This window comes from Sturnira hondurensis, unplaced genomic scaffold (genome assembly GCF_014824575.4).
Source record: "Sturnira hondurensis isolate 20B ecotype Veracruz unplaced genomic scaffold, ASM1482457v3 Scaffold0012541, whole genome shotgun sequence".
Lineage (NCBI taxonomy): Eukaryota > Metazoa > Chordata > Mammalia > Chiroptera > Phyllostomidae > Sturnira > Sturnira hondurensis.
The window spans coordinates 1653788-1678127 of record NW_028085172.1 but is presented as its reverse complement, the minus strand read 5'-3'; the positions used below and the strand labels follow the sequence as shown (position 1 = coordinate 1678127).

The following is a 24340-nucleotide window of genomic DNA, read 5'->3' as shown; positions in this document are numbered from 1 at the left end:
TTAGAAAACAAAGGCTGTGATTGATGAGTTGTGTTCCCCCAAAATGAATATGTTGAAGCTATAAAACTCCCAATGTGACTATAAATGAGGCTTTTATGAGGTAATTGAGGTTAGAAGAGGTAATAAGGGTAGGTTCTTAATCTGACAGAACTGATGGCCTTCTAGGAAGAGGAAGAGAGAGAGATCTCATTTTTTCTCTACACCCACATGCACCAAAGAAAAACCATTTGAATGCAGTGGAGAATACATCACCTACAACCTACAAGCCAGCAAGTGGGCACTTGCAGGGAACTGAACTGGCTGGTACATTGATGTGGGACTTCCCAGGCTTCAGAACTATGAGAGATAAATGATCATTGATTAAGCCACCCAGTCTCTGATACTTTGTTACAGCAGCCTGAGCTGCTTAATAGAGCTAATAAAAATGACAGTTAATTAGATAGAGTAAAGAAGAAAAGAAGAAGAAAAGAAGGTCATCTGAAGAGAGTGTAAAGAGAAGTAAAATAATTAGACTTTCTTACACAATATCAGAGTGAAAAAACTCAATAGTTGTTTAATGTCTTTCTAACTACCAAGGACATATACTGAGTTTTATTTATAGATGCTATCTTACTTTAACCCAAATATTTAAAAAATACTAAAGAAACTGTCAGAGAGGTATATTTGTCTTTGGAGTACTGATACACCTGCATAAGGTTATGGGGTGACTCAGTTCAAACCTAAGCTCCTCTCAGTCAGTCATGCTCATGTCAATGTCAAGATTTCCTTGCAAATCTTGAACTACCTGAAACTTAATCTTAACTACCTGAAACTTTTCTCCTTATCCATAATTTTAAATACAGCACTTTTAAAGATATTTGGCATTGTCCTTGAAATCATTGCCTACTTTTCTTTAAAAAAAGTTTTCATAAATTATATGGGGCCTTTGACAACACTCTAATAGAAATGTTATTTATAAAGATCTAAAAATAAAAATTAAAAAATAAAGGCTTTTTGAAACAGACATTAGGGAACTTTATGAGACCTGTTTTTTTTCTCTCACTCTTTCCAAGGGCTCATTAGGGTTTGGTTATAGCAAAGTGGGCAGTGGAAGAAGGATGAAAATTAATGGAAAACATAGTGGGAAATCATGTTTCTAACCAATCTGTACTTTTCCTCATGAAGAAATATAAACATAAGTGTAATTATTAATAGAAGAGAAAGAATTTACCAACCCACTAAGTAGAACATTCTATATGTTTGTATGTTTTCTTTCTCATCTGGCACCTTCTTCCATCCACCTCCCCCAACTAAAAATCACAAGTGCATACATGCACACACACATCTTCACCTAGAATCAAACTGAGGTATATCAGTGTGTAGCTCACATATGCTTGCATTAATACCAACACAGTCTTGAGAACCATCTTGACCAAGTGACTCAGAGTGATGGTGGGAATAGAAATCTGCAGTTTTAATGAACATTTGAGAGGGTTCCTTTTTATAAACTAATGTGTGACAACTACCCATCAATGCACAGTTATCCTTATGAAAGTTTACATATTCCAATCCCTTGTAGGTGAATATTGCCTAGAGCAGACCAAATATGTAATATTCTCCAACCTTTCTCTTGTAATATAAAAACATGTGCTTAGTGCTTAACCCAACAGGTATGTCCAGTGCTTACTATGTGGGAAACACTGTTTTAGGTATGTGGGATACACCTGTCTTGTGGATCTAGCATGCTGTCTATTCTGTACAGAGCCCCTTTGCTCTTCCATATCTTACCTATCTTAGTAGGGAAGCTTAACTGGCACAGAGCAGGGCCCATGGGACACAACATCAATAGACACAGGATGAAGCATCAGTGAAACCCAGAAGTGGAGCTCTGGTTAAAGGCCCCAGAGCAGTGGAGTGCAGTCCTGGCTCTGCCATGGACTGGCTGGGAGCCCTGTCTGTCACTTAACCTCATAATTATGGTGTTCCATCTGTATATTAAATTTATATATATTTACTACTCCTAAGGTGGTCTGTGGGGCTCAAATATGAAAATAGAGGTGGTTCTTTTAAATTTAATTGAATCGACAAAGATTCCCTAGCATTATATAGTGTGTCATTCTGGCCATTACTTATCTCTCAGCTTTCTCTCCTAATGTTACTACCTCCACTTTACTAAATACCTGTAATATATTGTGATGAGTTCAATAAGTAAATAATCTCATTTACTCTATAAAATAGTTCTTTGTAGAGTTATTACTTTCTCTATTTTATAGACATGGAGCCGAAGTCTGAAAGCTGAAGCAACTCACCCAAGTAAGTGCATGGTTCATGGGGACTTAAAGCCAGCTCAGTTTTGCCCATAGAGACATGCTCTTCCCCAATTTTATAGTCTCTGTTTTCAAATTCTATAAATCCACAAAAATGATCTCTCGGTACTCAATGTGGGGAATTTGTCATTGCAGTGCTTTTACATTTATATGTTAGCTCATTTTTTTTTAATTTAAAAATAGTAAAAGAGCTGATACTTCATTTAGGAGATAAATGTACAGGTCAAGAGGCATATTTTCCCTCCCCAATTCAGCCTTATTTCTTATGTTATCACTCAAACAAACTGACCCTATTCTCTTCATTTGGTAACATTTTAAGTCTGTTAAATAGTTTCTGGCTTAAATTTTTCTATGCATTAAATTTCCATGAATTAGGTTTGAACCTTCTTGTAATTCAAGCTGTTACATAAAATAGTCAATAAAATTTATAGCACATCTATGTTGGTTTTAGTTAGCAGAATGGGATTGGCCACCTGTGACAAAGGAAATAGAAATAATAAATTCAATCGCTAGCCGAGAAGGTAGTCGAGAATAATATTAGCAACCAGCCTGTAGGCTGAGGAAAGGGTCGGGGTGCAGAGTCAGACTGCAGATAAGTGGCTAATACTGGCTCTCAAGCTTCTAAATTCACAACTAACATTCATCTATAAGAAAGTATAACTTTCTAGTCTCAAATAGATGTCTTCCAGTATTGGAAATGAAGGGAGAGTTTTCATATGCAAAAAAGATATAGGGGTAGTCCCAATAGTTCTCTCTTGAAGTTTACCTTGCTTGTGGGGAGTGTGTAACAACTTATGCTCAATGAATATTGTGTTCAAATATAGCCTTAAATCTTTCCTAATATAAAACATAGGGTGCTTGAGACTGAAGGTTTCAGAGCAATGTTTATCTAACTGTAAAGTGCTTGCAAATCACTTGACAGCCCTGTTATATATTTTAGGTTCTGATTTGGTGGACCTGCGATGGGGCTTGAAATTCTTCATTTCTAACCAACTTCTAGCAAGATTTTAGAGAAGACTATGCAGAAGGTATGGAAGACAAAAGGGGAAACAAAGTAGCAGATATCAAGAAGCCATGAGATCTGGTCTCCAAAGCATCTTTTGTTTCTCCAGAAGGGTCTCTTCTTCCTCGTTCAAGACCTAAGAAACACCAATGGAGCAAATATTGTACTTCAGAAGACATCTAATCATCTTCAGTTTTTGTCATTTAATCCCAAGAAAGCAAGTCCCTGACCTCCCACTTGTGTCTACAATTTCTGGTACATGAGTTATTCTTCCCAGAATGATCCCAAAGGTCCATGGACGACCAGACTACCCCATAATAAATTCAGAACATAACCAAAGGGAAAACAGGGTTGAAGGTTAAATCTTAAGGTGCTTGAATCTATAGATTATAGGTTCAAGATAAAACGCTGCTGCCAAAAATCAAAGATAAAATCAATGCCAACAAGAAGTATTCTAGATGTAACAAATATGAGTGATTTAATCAGCAATTCCTCCATCCCTACCTGTGTCAGAGGAAAATATTTTGATGAGATATCAAGTTAACAAAAACAGAAGGTCAAAGTGAGCAGAGGTGTTCTGGTAGAAGTGTAGCAGGCATTGGCCTATCTTAGTCCCCATTCTGGGGTTGATACACAGCACTCTCCTGGAGAAATTGTGGCGTGTCCACCATCTGCCACTCAATCTGTGTAGAACAAATGCCACTCAAGCTCCTTCAGGAATGCTTGTGTGACAAGATATGGCTAGCCAACAGAAGTCACATTCCTAGTGATAGCCATTAATTCTCTCACCAGGATGGAACCATATATAGCTTAGTTTTGAACTTCACTAAAATTATTGGAAGAGAGAAGAATACTTTCTCCCGTTTGACACACTGTTAGGCTGTGATATATATATATATATATATATATATATATATATATATATATATATATATATATATAATCACAGCACTGTCCTTGATAGCTGTGTGATAGCCCTGTCAGACTGTAATTCACTTGCCTCCCTCTCCCAGAGTATTCCTGGTGGCTGAGGTTGTGCATTCCTTCCCTGAAACTCAGTTCCTCACACAGGGTCAATTCACAATGAAGGGATATTCAGTGAGTGAATAAATGACTCAGGTCATTTTCAAAGAAACATCTGAGATCTGTGCATACTTTGGGAAACACAGAAAACAAATTACAAAGTCTGACAGTCCTCTACAGAAATATGAACTAAGAGGTCCACTGTCACTACTTGACTGGTAACAGTTCTTCCCCTGATTATATTATAACTGCTTTTGCCTTCCTCCAACATGTTCTCCACAGTGTAGCCAGAATGTTAATTTACAATGGGGAATGTAATCATACCACTCCACATGGAAAATCCTTTTTTACAGCTGTACAGGTGTTTAAGAACTCTTAAGTGATCACTTGCCATTGCCATTGGGAACTGGAAGGATCTGGTCTCATTCTACGTGGCTCCTCTAACTGCTGCCATTTGAATGAGCTAGCTCCCTTGGTTCAAGGCTTTCATAGTCTGCTCCCTCTCTGGGTCTACCCTTCTACAAAAAAAAAGTAGAAGGGTAGACCTTCCACGGTTATTTCCTCCAATACATCACATTTTGCCTTAAATGTCACTATTTCAGAGAAGCCCTTCTTGGTCTTTTAGCTGAAGTTGAGTGATGGAATTATACATTTTTCACTGCACAAAATACTTCCTCTTAGCATAATAATTAAAATTACTTTTGTTTCTAATTATTTGCTTAATTATTTATTTTATTATCTCTGTTGCTAGAATATACACTCAGCTTATAAAACCAGGCTTATGTCTATCTTGCTCACCATTTGTTCCTACCAGTGAGCCAAGTTCCCAGCACAGATCGGACTGATGATGAAGGTGATAATGATCAAGATGCAGAGAAGTAAGTCTGGTCATGCCTCACTGTGTCAAAGCAATACAGCCCAATCAGGATGCCCTTGCAACCATTTCAATTCTTCCAGATTATCTGTGTACTTTGTTCATAAATAGCTGAAAATTATAACCCACTTTAATGATTTAATGTTTTATTGAAACAAGCAAAAATAGAATTTTTGGCAATTGTTTGTTTCTAAATTGAACATCTGTCTTGATTGTTGTTACTACATCAACAGATGCCCTTAGCCTCCATGGAAGAGTAGGTATTTCTACAGCTGTGTGACCACAAACAGCTGCTTCATTTGTCAGCTGCAAACATTTGGACATGGGTTTATAAGGTGGTGTTATCTAGTTTTAAGAATCATCATTCAAAAAACATGTGCCAAGATTGAATATATTGTTTTACATGTACATTTTCATACCTTTTGGCTGTATGTCCAAATGGTACTTGCCTGCTTGAGTTGATTCCAGGAAGTAATGTCAGGTTTCTGCCTCCATCTTCCCCACATGCTGGTAAATATATGGAAGGCCTTAAACCATATGACAAAAAGGACCTCCTGAATGTTCATGAGAGGGACTGATGTCTTAACAACACCAGGAAGGCTGGTAGAAAACAATTTGTTGTAAAAAAGGTAGATTTGCTGAGAAAGGGAGTATCCTTATATAAACAAAGAGCAAATATATGGAGTCAAAATGCAAAAAAGAGATCAACAAAGGATTCAACTACCAGGTAGAAGTTCTAAGGACAGAGTTCAGGAGAAAAGGCACATTTCATGAAAAGCAAAGGCGGAACTTTATAGTTAGCTAATTGCTTCCTAAACTAAACATCCCTTACATGCTTACCTTACTCAAGCATAGAACTGCTTTGGTGGAGAGTAGGAACCAAATGGACAAAGGTAGAAATGGACACGTAAATGCAAAGGAGCAGGGAAACTGTGCTTTTATCATAATTATTTTTCTTAAATTAAAGTTTACTTCAGTCAAGTTTTTTTCTTGAGGAATCCACAAAGGTGAATACCTGTGGTGGGTATTCTCCCACAAATAATCTGAAGTGGAGTATTTAAGGTAAATCCATAGACTAGTCCCCAGAGAAATCAGAGACAAAATAGCAGGAGCAGAGTTAGGAGAATTCTGTTAGGCCTGATAAGATACCTTGAGCCAGGACAGGATGGAAACACTATCCAAATAGAAGCTCCAGGAACAAGCCTTTAGGAGACCATGATGAAGGTGATGTGCATGGGAGCAATGCGTGGGAAAGTGTCAGGCAAATTTAAAACTAGTAAACCAAGCTAAGCAGTGCAATCTAGTAAGAAAGTATATGCAATAAACGAAAGATCATTTTTTCAAAGTAACATGAATAAAATTTAACTGTAGTAGGAGAGCCAATAATACTACACTATGCATAAATCCTTCATTAATAATTTTCCTCCATATGTGCAGGGGGGATGAAGACAATAATAAAATGTAATGGATAAAGGCAACATGAAGAGTGCGATGTTAGTTCACAAACTGCAAAAGGCACTATAGTTTAAGAAGGTAATCAATACTTTATTTAGCAACTACAACTGACCAGTGTTTGGAGATTATATACTGCTTCTGAAAAGAAAAGAAAGATTCAGACTATAAATTGCAGTATTAGATAGTACATCATCAAAGCAAAGGTTAGTGGTTGTAGCAATTATATATCTTGGCCTCATAAATCACACAATACCTAATCACATAATTGCTAAGTCACAAGCTTGAAAGGAAACAAGTATTCCCTTAGCACAACTTCTTTAGGAGAGCTTTTGTTTAAAAAGATGCAACAGTTTTTACTTTTCACTTTTATATTGTGTACAAAGCAATGTGAAGGTACATTTGTGGTCAAAACAGAAATAGAATGCTTGGGATCTATAGTTCCTGTAATGCCATCTGATGGATATGTACACCCCTCCTCAGTTTTTCAAAGTTAAAACTGCAGGCATGTCAAGCCCTTTGGCCTTCTGATTACCTTTCTAGAGGCAGCTTGAAAACTTGGGTCCTGAAAAGCTTCTGTTTCCCTCAGGCCAGAGATATTTCTGCATCCTCACAGTTGGCAGTGTTTTGGAGGAAGACAGGAATGTAACATCCCTAGCAGTAGTTTGCTTAAGTCTTCTGTCCTCAGGCTAAACTCTCAAGTTCTCACGTGGCAGTCCAGACCTTTTATTTCTGCTCTCTGCTAGTTTTCCACTCTGCTCCCTGTATATTCACCTTGTAGCCCTGTTTACTTTAATTCATTACACAAGGATACATGCTTCTTCTTCCTCCTTGACTACCCTGACCTCTGCTCATTGACTAGACCATCCTCTGATTCTCTTATCCTCACATGGCTCATTTCTACCCAACCTTAACATACAGGCTTAAATGACCTATGCTATAGGAGGTCAGTCTTAGCTCACAGACTAGGTGAAGGGACTTGTCATAGTTTATTGGAATGCTTTGCCTTTTTTTGGTTATTTATTTGCTTTTAAGATTACAGGAATGTTTGGGCCCAGTTGACATAATTTAGAACATAAACAAACACATTTCTGTGTGCACTAAACCTAAAATAAGAGAAAACACTGTGACAGCTACCACAACCAACACCACAACAAATGGACAGACATCCATTAAGCTAGGATGAGTCATGGTTTTCCTGTATACATGTAAGAAAAAGTTGAAATCAATATTAAGTCCTGAATTTGAAAACTATTCTTAAAAGGTAACCTGGTTAGAAGCAGTGGGGCACAGAAAATTAATTAAATGTTTCATATGTTGAACACATGCACTTTCACCAGCCCCCTGCTCCCTTGAATGTGGATTGGGGTCATCAAACTAGTTTCACTGAATAGGAACAGTGGAGTGATGTGTATTACTTATGGAGCAAGGTGGAGGCCATCATTCCAGATGGCAAGGCTGTCCTATCAACATCCAACTACACAAGAAAACAAACTGTTGCACTCACTTTGAGATTTATAAGTTTGCCTTTTGTGAACAGTTAGTATTAATTACTTAGAGTAATATACAAATTAGAGGGGGCAAGATGGTCAAGGAGTGAATGGAAGCCACACTAACCTCCTCCCAGGACCAATCTGGAGTTACAATTAAATTATTGAAAAATCACCCAGAACAAACTCTTTGAACTATAGTGAAAGAGAAGTCTTATAACCTTGGACAAACAGAAAAAATGAGCTTCAGCACTAACTTACTGGTACGGAGCATAGTGGAGACTTGAAAGGGCTGGCTAAATGCCTGCAGGTGGCATGCTGGAGAAATAATTAACACTTCTCATTGGGTTGGACCCCACTGGGAAGAGTGGGGTCTAAACTCTAAACAAGGATGACTATCCCAGAGCACCAGAGCCCCAAAAGTACAAAAATAACAATTGGCAGGGGAAAGTGGCAGAGTTGCTCTCTGCCAGAGAGAGATGATTGGAGATGCAAAGAGCCCTTTAAAGGGACAACACACAAACTTTCATTTGCTGCCACTTACCTGGGGCTCCAGCAAAGGCAGTGGCAGAGTGTGCTAGAGACACCTGAGGAGAGACTGGTGACAGAAGCGTTGGGAAGAGAGCTGAGAGAATAGACACCAGGATCCCAGTGCTGAGTCATCACCCATACAGCACCAGCCATCCTGTTCAGGCAGATCACCCCCTTCTGATCAGCAGCAGCCTGAGGGTAAACAACAGCCCCACCCTCAAGAGAGACCCTGCCCTGGCTCTGTGTTACTTAAGCCTGACTGCTGAGTGCAAAGTGACTAGACTAACAGCTGAAGGGGACAGCCACAGACAATAAATCCTGGACAGTAGCAGAGCAGACTGCCTAAGGTAAGATTGGGTCAACATCTGACATCACCAAAGGAGGACCCAGAAAGAAAAAACAGTGGTAAATACTAGAGGTTACCAAAATAAAATCCACTGTGGTCTTCTCCATGATTAGTGATATTCTCTTTCTTTCATAGATTTTTAATACTCATTTATTATCCAACAAGTTTGCATATTCAGTCACTAGATTTTATACCAGTTTCTCTCTTTCTTATCCTAGTCTTAATCTCTTTGCACCATAACTAATACCGGTTCAATTGTTGATAGAGAGACTGCAGGGGTTGGGGTGGATATTTTTGCAGATGTGGGTTTGTCCCCTGGGTTTGTGAGTTTGGTCTATGAGCACCTGCACAACAGTGTACAAGATGTGGTAGCAGAGTGACCCTCACTCACAGAGCTGGAGAGAAGGATCCACCAAAGAATGATGTGACAACAGTAAAAACCCAAGTACTTTCAGAGAGTACACATAAATGGCATCCCCAAAGCATCAACTTCAGGAGATCAAGGAGACTGCACCACTGAATCTCACAGATCTCCTACCATAGAATTTCAAACCATAAACCCAAGGATCCAGAAGAGATCAATTTAAGAAGCAGAGGCAAACAAGAAGAGTCTCACAAACAGTGGGAAGGCAAAGAAATAAACCCCAAATGAACAAAAAGGAATAAGCCTCAGAAAGAATGCTAAATGAAATAGAGGCAAGTCAAATATCAGATACAAGTTAAAAACAATGGTTATAAGAACATCAATGAGCTCGCTGAGAATTACCAAAAACAAAAAGGAAACTATGAGGAACTTATTGAAAACTATATCAACATGAAAAAGGAAAAAGAAACTATCAACAAGGGCCAAAAGGAAATGAAGCATACAATTTCTGAATTGAAGGATACAGTAGAAAGAATCAATAGCAGGCTAGATGAAGCAGAGGATCAAATCAGTGAGCTGGAAGACAAGGTAGAAAAAAACTCCCAGAAAGACCAAGAAAAGGAAAAAAAAGACCCCAAAAGAAAAAAGGGAGGTTAAGGGAAGTACAGGACAACGTGAAATGTAATAAAAACCACAAAATAGTGATACCAGAAGGAGGAGAAGAAGAGCAAAGAATAGAAAACCTGTTTGAAAAAGTAATGATGAAAAATTTTCCTGATTTGTTGAGAGAAAGAGTCACACAAATTCAGGAAACACAGATAGGCCTAATTAAGAGCAACCCAAGGAGGCCCACTCCAAGATACATCATAATTAAAATGAAAAAAATTCCAAGACAAGGAGAGAATCTTAAAGGCAGCAAGGGAGAAACAGGAAGTAATATACAAGGGAGCCCAAATAAGAGTAGCAGCTGACTTCTCAATGGAAGTCAGAAAGGAATGGCAAGAAATATGCTAAGTAATGAAAAGCAAAGGCCTGCAACCAAGATTACTCTATCCAGCAAGGCTCTTAATTAAAATGGAAGGTGAAATAAGGAGTTTCTCAGAAAAAGAAGGATGAAAAAAATGCACCTCCTACAAACCAGTGCTGTAAGATATGCTAAAGGTACTGCTTTAAGAAGAGGAAGAAAAAAGTGAGAGAGAGAAGAACAAAGGTAAGAAGAGAGTAAATGACAATGAATAAGTACCTATCAATACTAAGCTTAAATGTAAATGGATTAAATGCCCCATTCAAAAGATAAGGTAGCTGAATGAATAAGAAAACGTGAACTACTTCCAGCCAAGATGGAGGCTTAGGTAGACATATACTTAGCCTCCTCGCAAAACCAAAAGAAGGACAACAAATTTTAAAATAAAATTAACCAGAGCTGCCAGAAAATTGAACTGTATGGAATTCCGACAAGCAAGGAGTTAAAGAGGAAACATTCATCCAGAACAGATAGGATGGTCAGAGACAGGCAGCCAGGGCTGTGGTGGAGAGGACCCCTGACAAGGTGGCAGTCCACAGCACTAGCAGTCCCACATTTTAACATGGGAGGAACAACTAGGGAGCTAGGCAGACTGCACAACCCAGAGTTCCAGCACAAGAAAATAGAGCCTTTAGACCTCTGACTGAAAACACCTGTGGGGGTTGAGTAGGCAGGGGAAATGCCCAGTATCACAGAAGAGTTCATTGGAGAGACCCACAAGGTCCTAGAAAATACATAAAATCACCTACTCAGGAAACATCACCAGAAGGGCCCAATTTTCCTGTTAGTAGCAGGAGGTGACTGATAGTGGCCAAGAGCTGAGCAAGCACCATTGCCTGCTCTCAGACCGCTCCCCCACATACATCACCACAATGCAGCAATATGGATTTGCCTGGTCCTGGCAAATACTTAAGGCTCCACCCTTACATTGTAACAGGCACTCCAAGACAAAGAAATATGACCCAAATTAAAGAACAAATCAAAATTCCAAAAATAGAACTAAGGGATGAAGAGTTAGCCAACCTGTCAGATGCTGAGTTCAAACCACTGGTAATCAGCATGCTCAGAGAAATGGCTGAGTGTGGTCACAAAATAAAGGAAAAAGTGAATGTTATGCAAAGTGAAATAAAGGAAAGTATACTGGGAACCAAAGGTGAAGGGAAGAAGACCGGGACTCAAATCAATGGTTTGAACCAAGAGGAAGAAATAAACATTCAGCCAGAGCAGAATGAAGAAACAAGAATTCAAAAATATAAGGAAAGGATTAGGAAGCTCTGGGACAACTTTAAATGTTCCAACATCTGAGTCATAGGGGTGCCAGAAGGAGAAGCGGAAGACCAAAACATTGAAAATTTATTTGAACAAATAATGAAGTAGAACTTCCCAAATCTGGCAAATGAAACAGACTTCCACATAGTCCAGGAAGGTCAGAGAATCCCAAAGAAGTTGTACCCAAGGAGGAACACACTAAGGCACATCAATTACATTACCCAAGATTAAAGATAAGGAGAGAGTCTTAATAGCTGCGAGAGAAAATGAAACAGATACTTACCGAAAAGTTCCCATAAGACTATCAGCTGGTTTCTCAGGGGAAGAAAAAAAGTTGCACTGTCCAGAGGAGAGATGGGAGGGAATTTCAGGGGAGAAAGGGAAGAGTTTACAGGAACTAGTATAAAGGACGCATGTACAAAAACTAAGGGGGGTGGAAATGGAAGGGAGGTAGGGAGCACTGGGGGGGCAAGTGGGCTGGGATGGGAGTAAAAGACAGAAAACTGTACTTAAACAATTAAATAAAAGTTTAAAAATATCAATATTGTGCTTTAAGTACAACATAACGGAAATAAAAACATTTTAATGTAAAAATGTATAGTTGCTCTCTAAAAAGCCCGTTCAATATTTAAAAATATAAAGATGAAAAGTAATATATGTTCCTTTTAGCAATTTAGAACAATGAATATAAGTTAGAAAAGAAAGAAGCATTTATATTCTATCAACCAGAATATGTGTGTGTGTGTGTTTGCAAACAGAAGTATGTACACATATATATGGTCTTATATAATTATATAATGTAATTTATAGATATATATTTTATTATATAGCTATTATATATTATATATATCTAAGTAGAGTTTCCCAAGACATACCTCTGGATAAAAGTTGTACACTATAATACATGAGTATCTTTAACAATCAATAATTATACTGAGTGTAATAGCCTGGAGCACAAGAGGTAGTATTGTAGCATTCAAATAGCAAGGTATAGTGAACATGTCTGGTTCAAAGTCTGAATTAAATTTCTCACTAGCTTTTTAATCTTTATGACCCTCAGTTTCTACATTTTTGGAATGGTGATGATATATTCACCTCACAGGACATCAGTAAAGTTTAAAAAAAAATACTTGAGTGCCTGGCAATTGCTGAGAAAAAAAAAAGCATAAATTTTATTTCCTTTCATTTTATTTTTAAGACCAAACCAATTTCCTTATGCTTCAAGTGTTATACCCTTATTTTTATTTATGGGGACTGATGCTAAGTTTGTATACACAGACTTATAGGGAACCATTCCGTGTGTCAGTGGCGAATGTAGCCCAGCCCCTAATTTGGAATACTGGTGGGGAGCAAGTTGGCACACAGGAACCAAGCCCAAGGATTGGTGTTCCAGTGGGGAATCAGGCCTGCATTGTACCTAGGCTGCTTTGAGGCTTGCTTTTGCTAAAAATCCCTCACCATGGATTTAGGCAGAAGATGTTTACTGCATATCTTTAAAGTAACTTCCTAAAATCTGTGCTAAACCTCCCAAGTGTGGAGTGTAACCAGTTCAACCACTTTTCCCCTTGCATTTGCAAACATCCTTTTCTTTGAAGTAATTAGCAACATCCTTCCCTCTGTTATCTATAGAAGGTAACCACCTACAGCAAATCTGTGCATGGTAAATGAGGACCATCCTCGATTTAATGTACCCAGAAAAGCAATAAAAGCTTGTCCAGGCAAGGGTTGGGTCCCTCTCTCACTTAGAGAGCAGCTGTGACATCCCTTTTCTCCACAGGACTTCTGTAGTCTGTATCAATTTGTTTATTGCTGCCACAACACACGGACCCCATTGGCCACAGACCGCATCACAAACTGATACTATTTTTATGCTGTTTAAACCTAGGTTTTTAAATGATCATAAATGTAAACACTATAAAACCAATTTTATACCCATTAAGACAGGTGAAAACTTGCCATTCATTCTTTCCCTCTAGTTTGTTGCTAGCAACAGTTCAGTAACCAATTTCATTAAAAACAATCTTTAATGAAGCAATTTAGGAAATGTTAACTTTGGATCCCTAGCAAAAATTGAAGGTGTCCATATTAGTGAAATAGTCTTCAGGAGGTGCAAAAGAAAAAAAAAGAACTATGTTTTATACCAGAAATATTTGAAGACTGAAACAGCACAGCAGAATAGATAAAATATAATACCGAGTGCAGTTTTGGTAGGAATATGGTATACTTGGATCATTAGGCACAAAATCACCCTGATCGTACCCTGCAGACTCAACGAATTAATAATGGTAATTGTTATTATTAATGGAAAAAAAGAAAATGAATCATAAATCTTAAATCTATGCTTAGATGGAGGAGCTTAAAGTGTCATCTCTGTTTAACCTCTCATCAAGTGCATAATTCTCTTCTGCTGAATTCGTGGCTAATACGCATTCATTCATTCATTCATCAATCCAAATGATTATTTGTTGAGTGCCTAGGTCCTATTTCCTAAGTCCTATTCTGGGTTTTGATGACACACTATCAAACTATAGACAAAAATTTGTGAAGATGAGCAGGATATGTGGAGGTGAAAATAAATTCAGAAGAGAATAATTTTAGAGAGTGATAAAATGAAAATCAGGAAATAAGGCAGAAGGAAGGGTTAGAGAATAATTTTGAAGAGGAAGATTTGGGAAGGTATTTTAGTTAAAATAGCAAGGATCTGAGAGTTCTATTTATTTTTTTCATTTCATGAAGCACCCTGAATAACATCAACTCAAAAACAAAATATTTGTCAGAATATATTGGTCATCCATTAGAACAAGATAAAAACACTATAACTAGCAAGCAAACATTTAATTTAAAATAAGGAAAATAAAATATTTCCACTTACATAAAAGATGAAATCTCTATGTCAGCAGGCCTCACGTTTGAGTGGTACAATTCTTAGGGCTGAAGAGAGATCCCGGTATATCAAGTTGTCAATAAAAAATTGTTGACCAGTTGATTGGTTTGATTTAAAGTGAGTGCGTGACTAATTATCTGAACATGGAAAGTGAATGGGGAATATTTCCAAAGATATGCTGTGTATCTTTCAGTAACTGGTACTTAGTTTGTTTTTATTTATTTTTTTTAGCAATTTGGCTTAATTATATAAATTTTCAAATTTGTTGGAATCAATATTTTCATCACTATTTTAGTATTCAAATTCACTCTAAATCTAAAAAAATTCTATTTTTGAACACTAAACCAAAATAGATGAGACTTTTTGTTGATTATTTTGCTTAAAACAAAACATTTATATCTAAATTAGTATTTCCTCAGCTATGGAAATAAAACCAACCTCGATAGTCACATGCATAGGAATAAAACATAAATTTGAATGGGGAAATTCTTAGCCTATTTGTAAACTGATGACAGACCAAGAGAGTCTAAGATATTTACATCTGAAGACCCAGGCCTTTGTTATGGTAGTTAAACCTGTAGCTACTCTTGCTGCTCATTTTGGATATAGCTAAAATAGCCCCAGTATTATATAATTGATAAGGATTTTTCTTTGTTTTTAATACAGATACAATCTGATTCATGCTTCTTTAAAAACACAGTAAATCAGTGAGACAGTCATAATTATTATAAACTGAAGGGGCAATACAAAGAATCAAGAAGCAAGAGAGGGCTTAGAAAGATGTATTCTTAAGTGTCCAACCCTGAAAGGCTGTATTTGTCACCATTAATTTATGCTCTTAGCATGCAGTATACAGCCTCAGTTCTGGTATTACAGGTTGCTTATAGTCCCTGTGCTGTCAGAAGATTAAAGCCATGAACTCAATTTTCTCATCTATATGATAGGGATAATGAGACTACTTACCTCATGGAATGTTTTGAAGTTTCTAAAATGGTTAGCCCAGTGCCCCAAACATGTAAGCACCAGTTATAGCTGATAATGTTGAATGTTTATTTCTATCAAGACAACACCGTTGACCCCTTGTGGGTAGGAACCAGACACTGGCTGATTTTCTGTTGAGTAATTTTGTGAACGACAGAGGAGGCAGCTGTCTCTCAGGGCCAACCCTGTACATCTATATAATGGCTAGCCTGGAGACTGGCCAGGAGGGGAGAAAAACTAATTGATCCCTATGGGCATTCAACTCAGGCACTGAACTTAGGACCCTGATTTCATTACACATTACCCTTTATTCCACTCAGCTAACAAGGTATTTTAAAAATCTGGAGCTTCACATGACTTACTAAGCCTGCCTGAAGACAGCTGCTAGGAAGGGAAGGCACAGCCCTCGGCTAGAGGTGTTCTGTCAGGAGGAGTACAAACTGGAGGAGAGGGGACTGATCTGCTAGGAGGAGAAATGGTGTAAATTCTGGGGACTTTGTAGCGACATATTTGTCTGTGGACCAGCAACTCAGGTGTCACTGAGGGCTTTGTGGAAATGTGGGAAGTCAGGTCTAAGCACCGCTATACAGAATCTGAATCTTTCTTAACAAATCCACAAGGGATTCACACGCACACTGAATTTGGGGGCACTGCTCCAAAAGTTTTTTCTAACTTTGCTGCACATTTGAACTGTCAGAATACTTTTAAAATTTCTAAATGTCTGGGCCATCTCCAGACCAATTAAGGCAGAATATCTAAAGTTGGACCTAGACATCTGCAGTTTCTGCAGCCTTCCAAATACTTTGAGACCCACTGCTCCAAAATGTAACTGTAAGGATGGCAAACTTGCTTCTAAGGCTGGTGTTTGCTGGCAAATTCAGCAGGCCAGGCTTGAGAAGGCCTGAGTCTGGGGGAATGAGAGGTGGTACCACCAGGGTGAAGGCCTTTGTGAGCTGGAGCCAGGCAGACTCAAACTGAATCCCAACCCACCAATTAGCACCTGGATGGCCTCAGGAAAGTTATTTAATTTCCCTTGCTTTTGGTTTTCTCATTTGTAAAATAATACCTAGTTTGGAGTGTTGTGATCAAAATAAAAAGCAATGCATTTAAAATAGCTGTCACATGGTGGGAAATAAATAAATAAAAAGTATTGATTACATAAATATATTATTTATTATAATATTTTTCATTGTTCCAGATGAAATGTGGCCAAATGACTAAACTCCCTGCATTTAATGATGTTCTGGATAAAGTATGGACATTTCAGTTTTAAAAAGTTTTAAAAATTTATATTTTCTCTATGAATAAATGAAAGACACAAAGTCCAAAGCTGTGCGTGACAGGAAAGTCAGTGTATAAAAGCTGATCAGCAATTTTAAATGACTATATAATCTAGTTTCCTACTGCCATATATATATATATATATATATATATATATATATATATATATACTGCATACTGAATAGATAATTTCACCTGAGATAACCATGAAAAGAGATATCCTATACCCAGGTATTACCAGGAGTGCCAGGAAAGAGGGGAACTGCCTAAGTGGTTACAGTTCCTTACACTAGTGATCTGGCTAACTCTTGTGAAACTGCTCTCCTCCAGTTTAACAGAAGAGTTCAGATGATAATGATCAATCAAGAGAAAACTACCTCTAATTTCACTAGCTAAAACAAGTCATTGTCCTGGAAGAAAACACAGCACATCCACACCATGGAATGTATAGCCACACTTCAACCACTAACCTGTTGTAAAATAACAAACTATACTAAAAAGTTGCTCTGTATCTTCCAATCTCTTTTAAAAATATTTTCACTGATTTTTTTAGTGAGAGAGAGAGAGACAAACGGACAGAGAGAGATTGCTTGTTCCACTTACTTAGGCATTTACTGGTTTATTTTTGTATGTCACCTGACCAGAAGTCAAACCCACAACCTTGGTGTATCGAGATGATGCTCTGACCATTTGTGCTACCTGACCAAGGCCTGTGTCTTCTAATTTCTTGAGAACATAGAATGTTCCCAACTCTTTGCTAAGGATTCTGGCTAAAAAAAGTAAGCTAATTACAGTTGCTGTTCACAAGGCATTTATAGTCTAATAGAGAAACCAGGTAAAACAAAGTAATTTCAAAAGCAGAGAAAATTTTAAAATAGTTAATAAGTAACTGCCTATCAGGGTTCTGGCATCATATCATGAGAACAAGTTTCAAGATGGGTCATGGAGGCCCCCAGCTGTATCTTTTAAATGCTAGGTTAAACAATACTGTATTCCTGGAGAGGAAGCAAGGTGGACACAAAATTATGGGGCCTACTTGGACATGTTGGGAATTTTATCAATGGGCCAGAAAATATGTTGGTTGAGCAGTACTGGTGCTTCCTAGGCTTGAATAGAGGTTAAGTACAGGTACTGGGCTGGCCTACAGGAAAAGGCCCTTTTTCATTATCAGTGGATGAGGCAAAGCTTCCTAACAAAAGTTAATATTGCCAAGCCAGAAACAGTATTCTGTTGTTTTCTAAATTTATTTCACTTAGCAAGCTGAAAAAGTTATATCTGATGTGTGTGAGTGCAGCCCACAAGCCTACCGGCTTATGAGGGTAAACTGCTCACAATCCACACTGGGCTCCAAAGGCAGAGATCTTTCCAGGATCTCAAGCATCTCACCCCTCAGCCTGAAGTGATGAATTCTACAATCTCTTTTACTTAATGTCTCAATAGCATCACACTCCTGCACTCCAAGATTCGAGACACACTGCCATATAATAAAATGGCCTGGCTGCTTGTAAGAAGCATTTAGAGAAAATGCTCTCCAGAAAAATTAGGACAAGCAAGCAGGTGATAGCTAAAATCTACCTCTCAACCAATGCCAATCCAGGACTCTGGTGAGACAGATTCCTTCAGGTCATTGGGGGGAAAAATCATTGCTCTTGCCTGGGCCAAGCCAATTCTGGGCACCTAGGACAAGGAGAGTTGAGGCTCTAGAACCATCCTGGGAATGGTTTTCACGGTGGAAAAAAAAAAAACAGGTGAGAGGAGGAGGAGCTCTGGATACCTAATTGGGAGGCCTGGTTAGAGCGCTTGCTTTCACTGAGCACATGCATGGGTGAGACACCTATCATCCTCTAAGCTTCCTTCTATTGATCTGAAAAACAAAAGATGATAATGAGATGTTTTCTATCTTAGTAAGAACTGTTTTGACTCTAGAGAATCACTTTCAGGTCTCAATCTCTGGCCCTCCACATGCTATGCTAATTAGAAAAATTGCCCTGTCAGGTCTTCAGCTTTCTGGCCTGTGAAACTGGAAAACATTTTCTGTAAGGATTAAAACTTTGATCAATATTCACGTGCACCAATCATGGGCTGAGCATCTTTGTGTGTTTTGGTGGTGCTCCTGACAATACAAAAATGAGTGAGTGAGCAAGTAAGTAAATAAATAAACAAATAAAAACACACACCAATAAGATGGTGCTTGTTCTGAAGGAGCGTATGACCAGTAGGAGGCATGTTTTAATGATACACAGGAATAAACAAAATTTTTCAACAGGTGATAATTTGAAAAGAAGTACCCAATTAACAAATACCCTGGAGCAATCTGAAGCTTTCAGAGAAGGCTGGCTGTGATACTGTCTTGCATGCACTAACCATCACAGAAAATTTCAATGGTGAAAGAAGGAAGAATCACTCTAGGTTGCTACATCACTTGTTAAAACCACCTGGCCATAGCCTGTTGAGTACAGGACTCTTAATAGTCATCACTTCTAAATTTCAGAATCTACTAATTGTTCCCAGAAGAATGCTGAGGCTAACAGTAGCTAATTATTAGACTTAAGATACTCAGCTTGTTCCTGATTTTCAAAACCTTTTGTTTTGCCACCAATGATGTATTTTGTATTTATTGAATAGTGATTAGAATCTTTTATTTTTTTTTATTTTATTGTATTTTCCTGATACAATTTACCCCCTTATACCCACCTCCCCATGTAATTGCCATGCTCTTGTCCATGTCCATGACAAGTCCTTTTTCCATTTTGCTTTATCCCTCCACCCCAACCCCACCCAATAGCTGTCATCATTCCCTCCATTCTAAGGGTCTGTTTTTTATTTTGTTTGTTACTTCAATTTGTTCATTATTTACCACTACATAAGTGAAATTTTATGGCATTTGTTGTTCTTAGACTGTCTTATTTCACTTAGCACAGTGCTTTCTAGTTCCATCCATGCAGTTGCAAAGGGTAAGATTTTCTTCGTTTTTTTACAGCCAAGTAGTATTCACTGTGTAAATGTACCATAGTTGTTAAATCCACTCATTTACTGATTGACAACGGGCTGCTTTTATATATTGGTGATTGTAAAAAATGCTTCAATGAACATAAAGGTGCTTATGTTCTTTCAAATAAATGTTTTGGGTTCCTTCAGATATATTCCCGGAAGTGGGATCACTGGATCAAAAAGCAGATACATTTTAAATATTTTTAGGTATCTCCATACTGCTTTCCATAATGGTTGCATTAGTCTGCATTCCCACCAGCACTGAAAAAGGGTTTCCCTTTTTCAACACCCTCACTAGCATTTATTGTTTGTTGACTTCTTGATGATAGGCATTCTGACAGGTATGAGGTGATGTCTCACTGTGATTATAATTTTCATTTTTCTGATGACTAGTGACATTGAACATCTTTTCATATGCCCATTGGCCATCTGTATGCTCTCTTTGGAGAATGTCTATTCAGGTCATTTACCCATTTTTTAATTGGGTTATTTGGTTTTCTGCCATTGAGATTTTTAAATTCTTTATAAATTTTGGATACTAACCCCTTGTTAGATGTATTGGCTAATATGTCCTCCTTGCTCAGAGGCCATGCTAATCTTCTCCGTATCATTCCAATTTTTGTATATGTACTGCCAAAGCAAGCACAGATGTATTAGCTAATATGTTCTACCATTGTATTGATTATCTTTTCATTTTGTTGTTAGTCTCCTTCACTGCGCAAAAACTTTTTAGTTTGATATAGTCCCAATTGTGTATTTTTTATTTTGTCTCCCTTGCCTGAGGAGATATATCAGATAAAATATTGATGTGAGTAATATCTAGGCTTTTACTGAATATACTTTCTTCTAGGATTTGGTTTCAGTTAACCATCTAGTAATGGTTTCAGGTCTAATATTTAAGTCTTTAATCCATTTTGAATTTATTCTTGTGTGTGGTGTAAGAAGGTGGTCTAGTTTCATTTTTCTGCACGCGTCTCTCTAATTTTCCCTACACCATTGATTGCATAAACTAGCTCGTTGTGTGTGCTTCCTTCCTTATTTGAATATTAATTGACTATAATTGTGTGTGTTTATTTCTGGGTTCCATATTCTGTTCCATTGATCTTTGGGTTCATTTTTATGCCAGTACCATAATATTTGATTACTCTGGCCTTAGAGTATTGTTTGAGTTTAGGTAGATTGATTACTCCAATTTTATTCCTTTCTCATGATCGCTGTTGCTATGCTGTAGTGTTTTGTGGTTCCATGTACATTTTTGAAATCTTTGATCTAGTTCTGTGAAATAAGTCACTGGAGTCTTCATAAGAATTGCCTTGATCTATAGATTACTTTAGGTAGCATGGACCTTTTAATTATGTTAATTCTTCCTATTTATGAACATGGGATGTGCTTCCACTTATTTGCATCTTCTTCAATTTCTTTCTTCAGTGCATTTTATTTTTTTCTGAGCACAGGTATTTACATCCTTAGTTAGATTTATACCGAGGTATTTTATTCTTTTTAAAGCAATTGTGAATGTGTTTGCTTTCTTAATTTTCATTTCTGTTAAGTTATTAAAGGGATATAAAAATGCAACTGACTTCTGAATATTAATTTTATATCCTTCTATTTCACTGAATTCATTTATCAGTCCTAGTGGTTGCTGGTATAATATTTGGGGTTCTCTATATACAGTATCACGTCATCTGCAAATAACATCAGTTTTACTTCTTCTTTTGAAATTTGGATCCTTTTATTTCTTTTTATTGTCTGATTGCAATGTCTGGGACTTCAGTGCTATGGTGAATAAGAGAGGTGAAAGCAGACATACCTGTCTTGTTCCCAATCATAAGGGGAATGATTGTAGATTTTTCACACTGAGTATGATGCAGGCTGTAGATTTGTCATATATAGACTTTACTATGTTTAGGTGTGTTCCCTCTATTCCCACTTTGCTGAGAGGTTTTTTTTTTTAATCATAAATGAGTACTGGATTTTATCAAGTGCTTTTCTGCATCTATTGATATAATCACGTGTTTTTTATCCTTACTTTTATTTATGTAGTGGGTCATGTGTATTGATTTGGAAATGTCGTACCAACCTTGTATTCCTGGAATAAATCCCACTTGATTATGATGTATAATATTTTTGATGCATTGTTGGGAACCACCCTACCTGATTTCAGAAGCTATAACCTCCCATGGCTAATGCTGAGTGAGAGACCGTGGGACCCTAAGCCACTAAGGTAACAAAGCTTATCTCTCTGGCAGGGGTGCCACCTCTTCCCCCTTTACTTCACCCTGCTTCACTCCAAGTCTGACCAGTTAGCCAATGATGGGTAAGATTCCTCAAGAGAAGGATGATCTAAAACAGGCATGGTCATGAAAGGGCCCCCAGGGAAGGACTTGAGGGCTATAGAAAAAGTGGGTGATGGACCCTCACCCCTCGGCTTTGAAACAGCCTGAGTCCTCATTCTGTCCACAAGAAGTCTCCTAATCTCTTGGCTGCCCTACTTCCCCTGCCACACTTAAGCCTGAAACATTGACAGAGGGCAGTCCAGCCCTGTGCTGGAAAGGACAGGTTCACCCCAGGGGGATCAGGTCTAAGAATGAATACATAAAATTCTGTGAAGCCTGCTTTGCTAAGAATGCTCTCAATTTTCTGATAAGGGTCTGAGCAGGTAATGGGTTCATTTCCCAAAGTTTTATAGCCCTCTAACTAACCGACCAGGACTCGGATAAGCCCTCATAGTTCTTCATATATTATCTATTGTTTGATTCTTACTGCCTGATAATGATTGCTGAGCTTTACCTGTTCAGTATTCCTGTGCAAACTGAACCCAATAAAAGCCCACTGAGGGACAGGCTCAAGGCCCTCCTCCTTTGAAAGATTAGCCACCTCTCCTCTCCAAGCATATCATGTCTTGGTAGACTTATTCTCATCCATGGCAGTTGAGGGAACCCTGTGGATAGAACCCCCTCCCCTGAAAATGCATTGCTATACTTGGTTTACTGATATGTTGTTGAGGATTTTAGCATCTATGTTGATCAGATATATTATCCTGTAATTTCCTTTTTCTAATAGTGCCCTCATCTAGTTTTGGAATTAGGAATGCTAGCCTTGAAAAATGAGCTTGGCACCTTTTCCTCCTTTTGAATTTTTTGAAATAGTTTGAGAAGGAGAGGTGTTAGTTCTTCCTGGAATATTTGCCAAAATTCACCTGTGAAGCCATTTGGTAAAGGGATTTTTTTTTGCTGGGAGTTTTCTGAATACTGCTTCAATTTTACTAAGTATAATTTGTTTATTCTGATTCTCTGATTTTTTGGTTTAGTTTTTAAATATTAATGCATTTCTAGGAAGGTATTCATTTCATCTAGGTTATAAAATTTTTGGCTATAGTCATTCCTAATATTTTCTTACAATCTTTTTTATTATTTGGTGTCACTTTTTATTTTTCTTCTTTTACTTCTGATTTTAATTATTTGAATCCTCTTTCTGGGTGCAGGTTCGTTAATTGTGTTTATCTTTTCAAGAAACTAGCTTTTGGATCAATTGATCTTTTAAATTATATTTTTAGAGTCCATTCTATTTATTCCTTCTTTGATATGTATTATTTCCTTCTCACTTTGGGATTTGTCTGTTGTTCTTTTCCAAGTTCCTTTAAGTGTAAATCTAGATTGTTTATTTGAGCTTTTCCTTGATTTTTTGAAATAGGCCAGTATTGCTATGCATTTCCCTCTTAAGGTTGCTTCCCCTATGTCCCAAATAATTTGGATTGTTTTGTTCTCTTTTTCATTTGTTTCAAGGTATCTTTTGATTTCTTCCTTGATCTCATAATGTTGAACCATTATATTTAATAGCATGTTATTTAGCTTCCACCTCTGTGTATTTTTTAGTGTTCGTTTTATGATCGATTTCTACTATCATAGCATTGTGGTCATAGAAAATGCTTGATATTATTTCAATCTTAAATTTATTGAGACGTTTTGTTTCCTAACATGTGATGCATCCTAGAAATCTTCCATGTGCACTCGAAAATATGTATATTTTGCTGCTTTCAAGTGAAATGCTCTAAAGATATCAACTAAATCCATTTGATCAAGTTTATCATTTAAGGTCACTGTCTCCTTGTTGATTTTCTACCTGGAAGATCTATCCATTGAAGTCAATGGGGTGTTAAAATCATCTACAATGGCTGTATTTATGCCAATCTTTACTTTTTGTTCGTCAAGATTTGCTGTACAAATAGGTGCTCCTGTGTTGGGTGTATGAATGTTTTTTAGTGCCATTGCCCCCCATTAGATTGTTTCCTTTATCATTATGTAGCGCCCTTATTTAACTCTTATTATAGCCTTGGTTTTAAAGTCCATTTTATCAGATTTAAGGACCGTTACTCCAGCTTTTTTCTTCCTATCCATGGTAAGAAATAGCTTTTTCCACCCCTTTGCTTTTAGTCTCTAAGTATCTTTTGATCTGAGGTGGGTCTCTTAGAGACAGCATATATATGAGTCTTATTTTCTTATCCATTTAGCTACCTCATGT

At 37.5% G+C, this 24340-nt stretch overlaps 1 protein-coding gene and 1 non-coding gene across 2 annotated transcripts in view; both read right to left on the bottom strand.

Moving 5' to 3' along the window:
• CNTNAP5 (contactin associated protein family member 5) overlaps positions 1 to 24340 on the bottom strand; it is a 519494-nt gene that overhangs the window by 341686 nt on the left and 153468 nt on the right. The gene's annotated exons all lie outside the window — the stretch shown is intronic.
• On the bottom strand, positions 20360 to 20465 carry LOC118997202 (U6 spliceosomal RNA). The gene has a single exon (XR_005068634.1). It is a non-coding gene; the product is annotated as a U6 spliceosomal RNA (small nuclear RNA).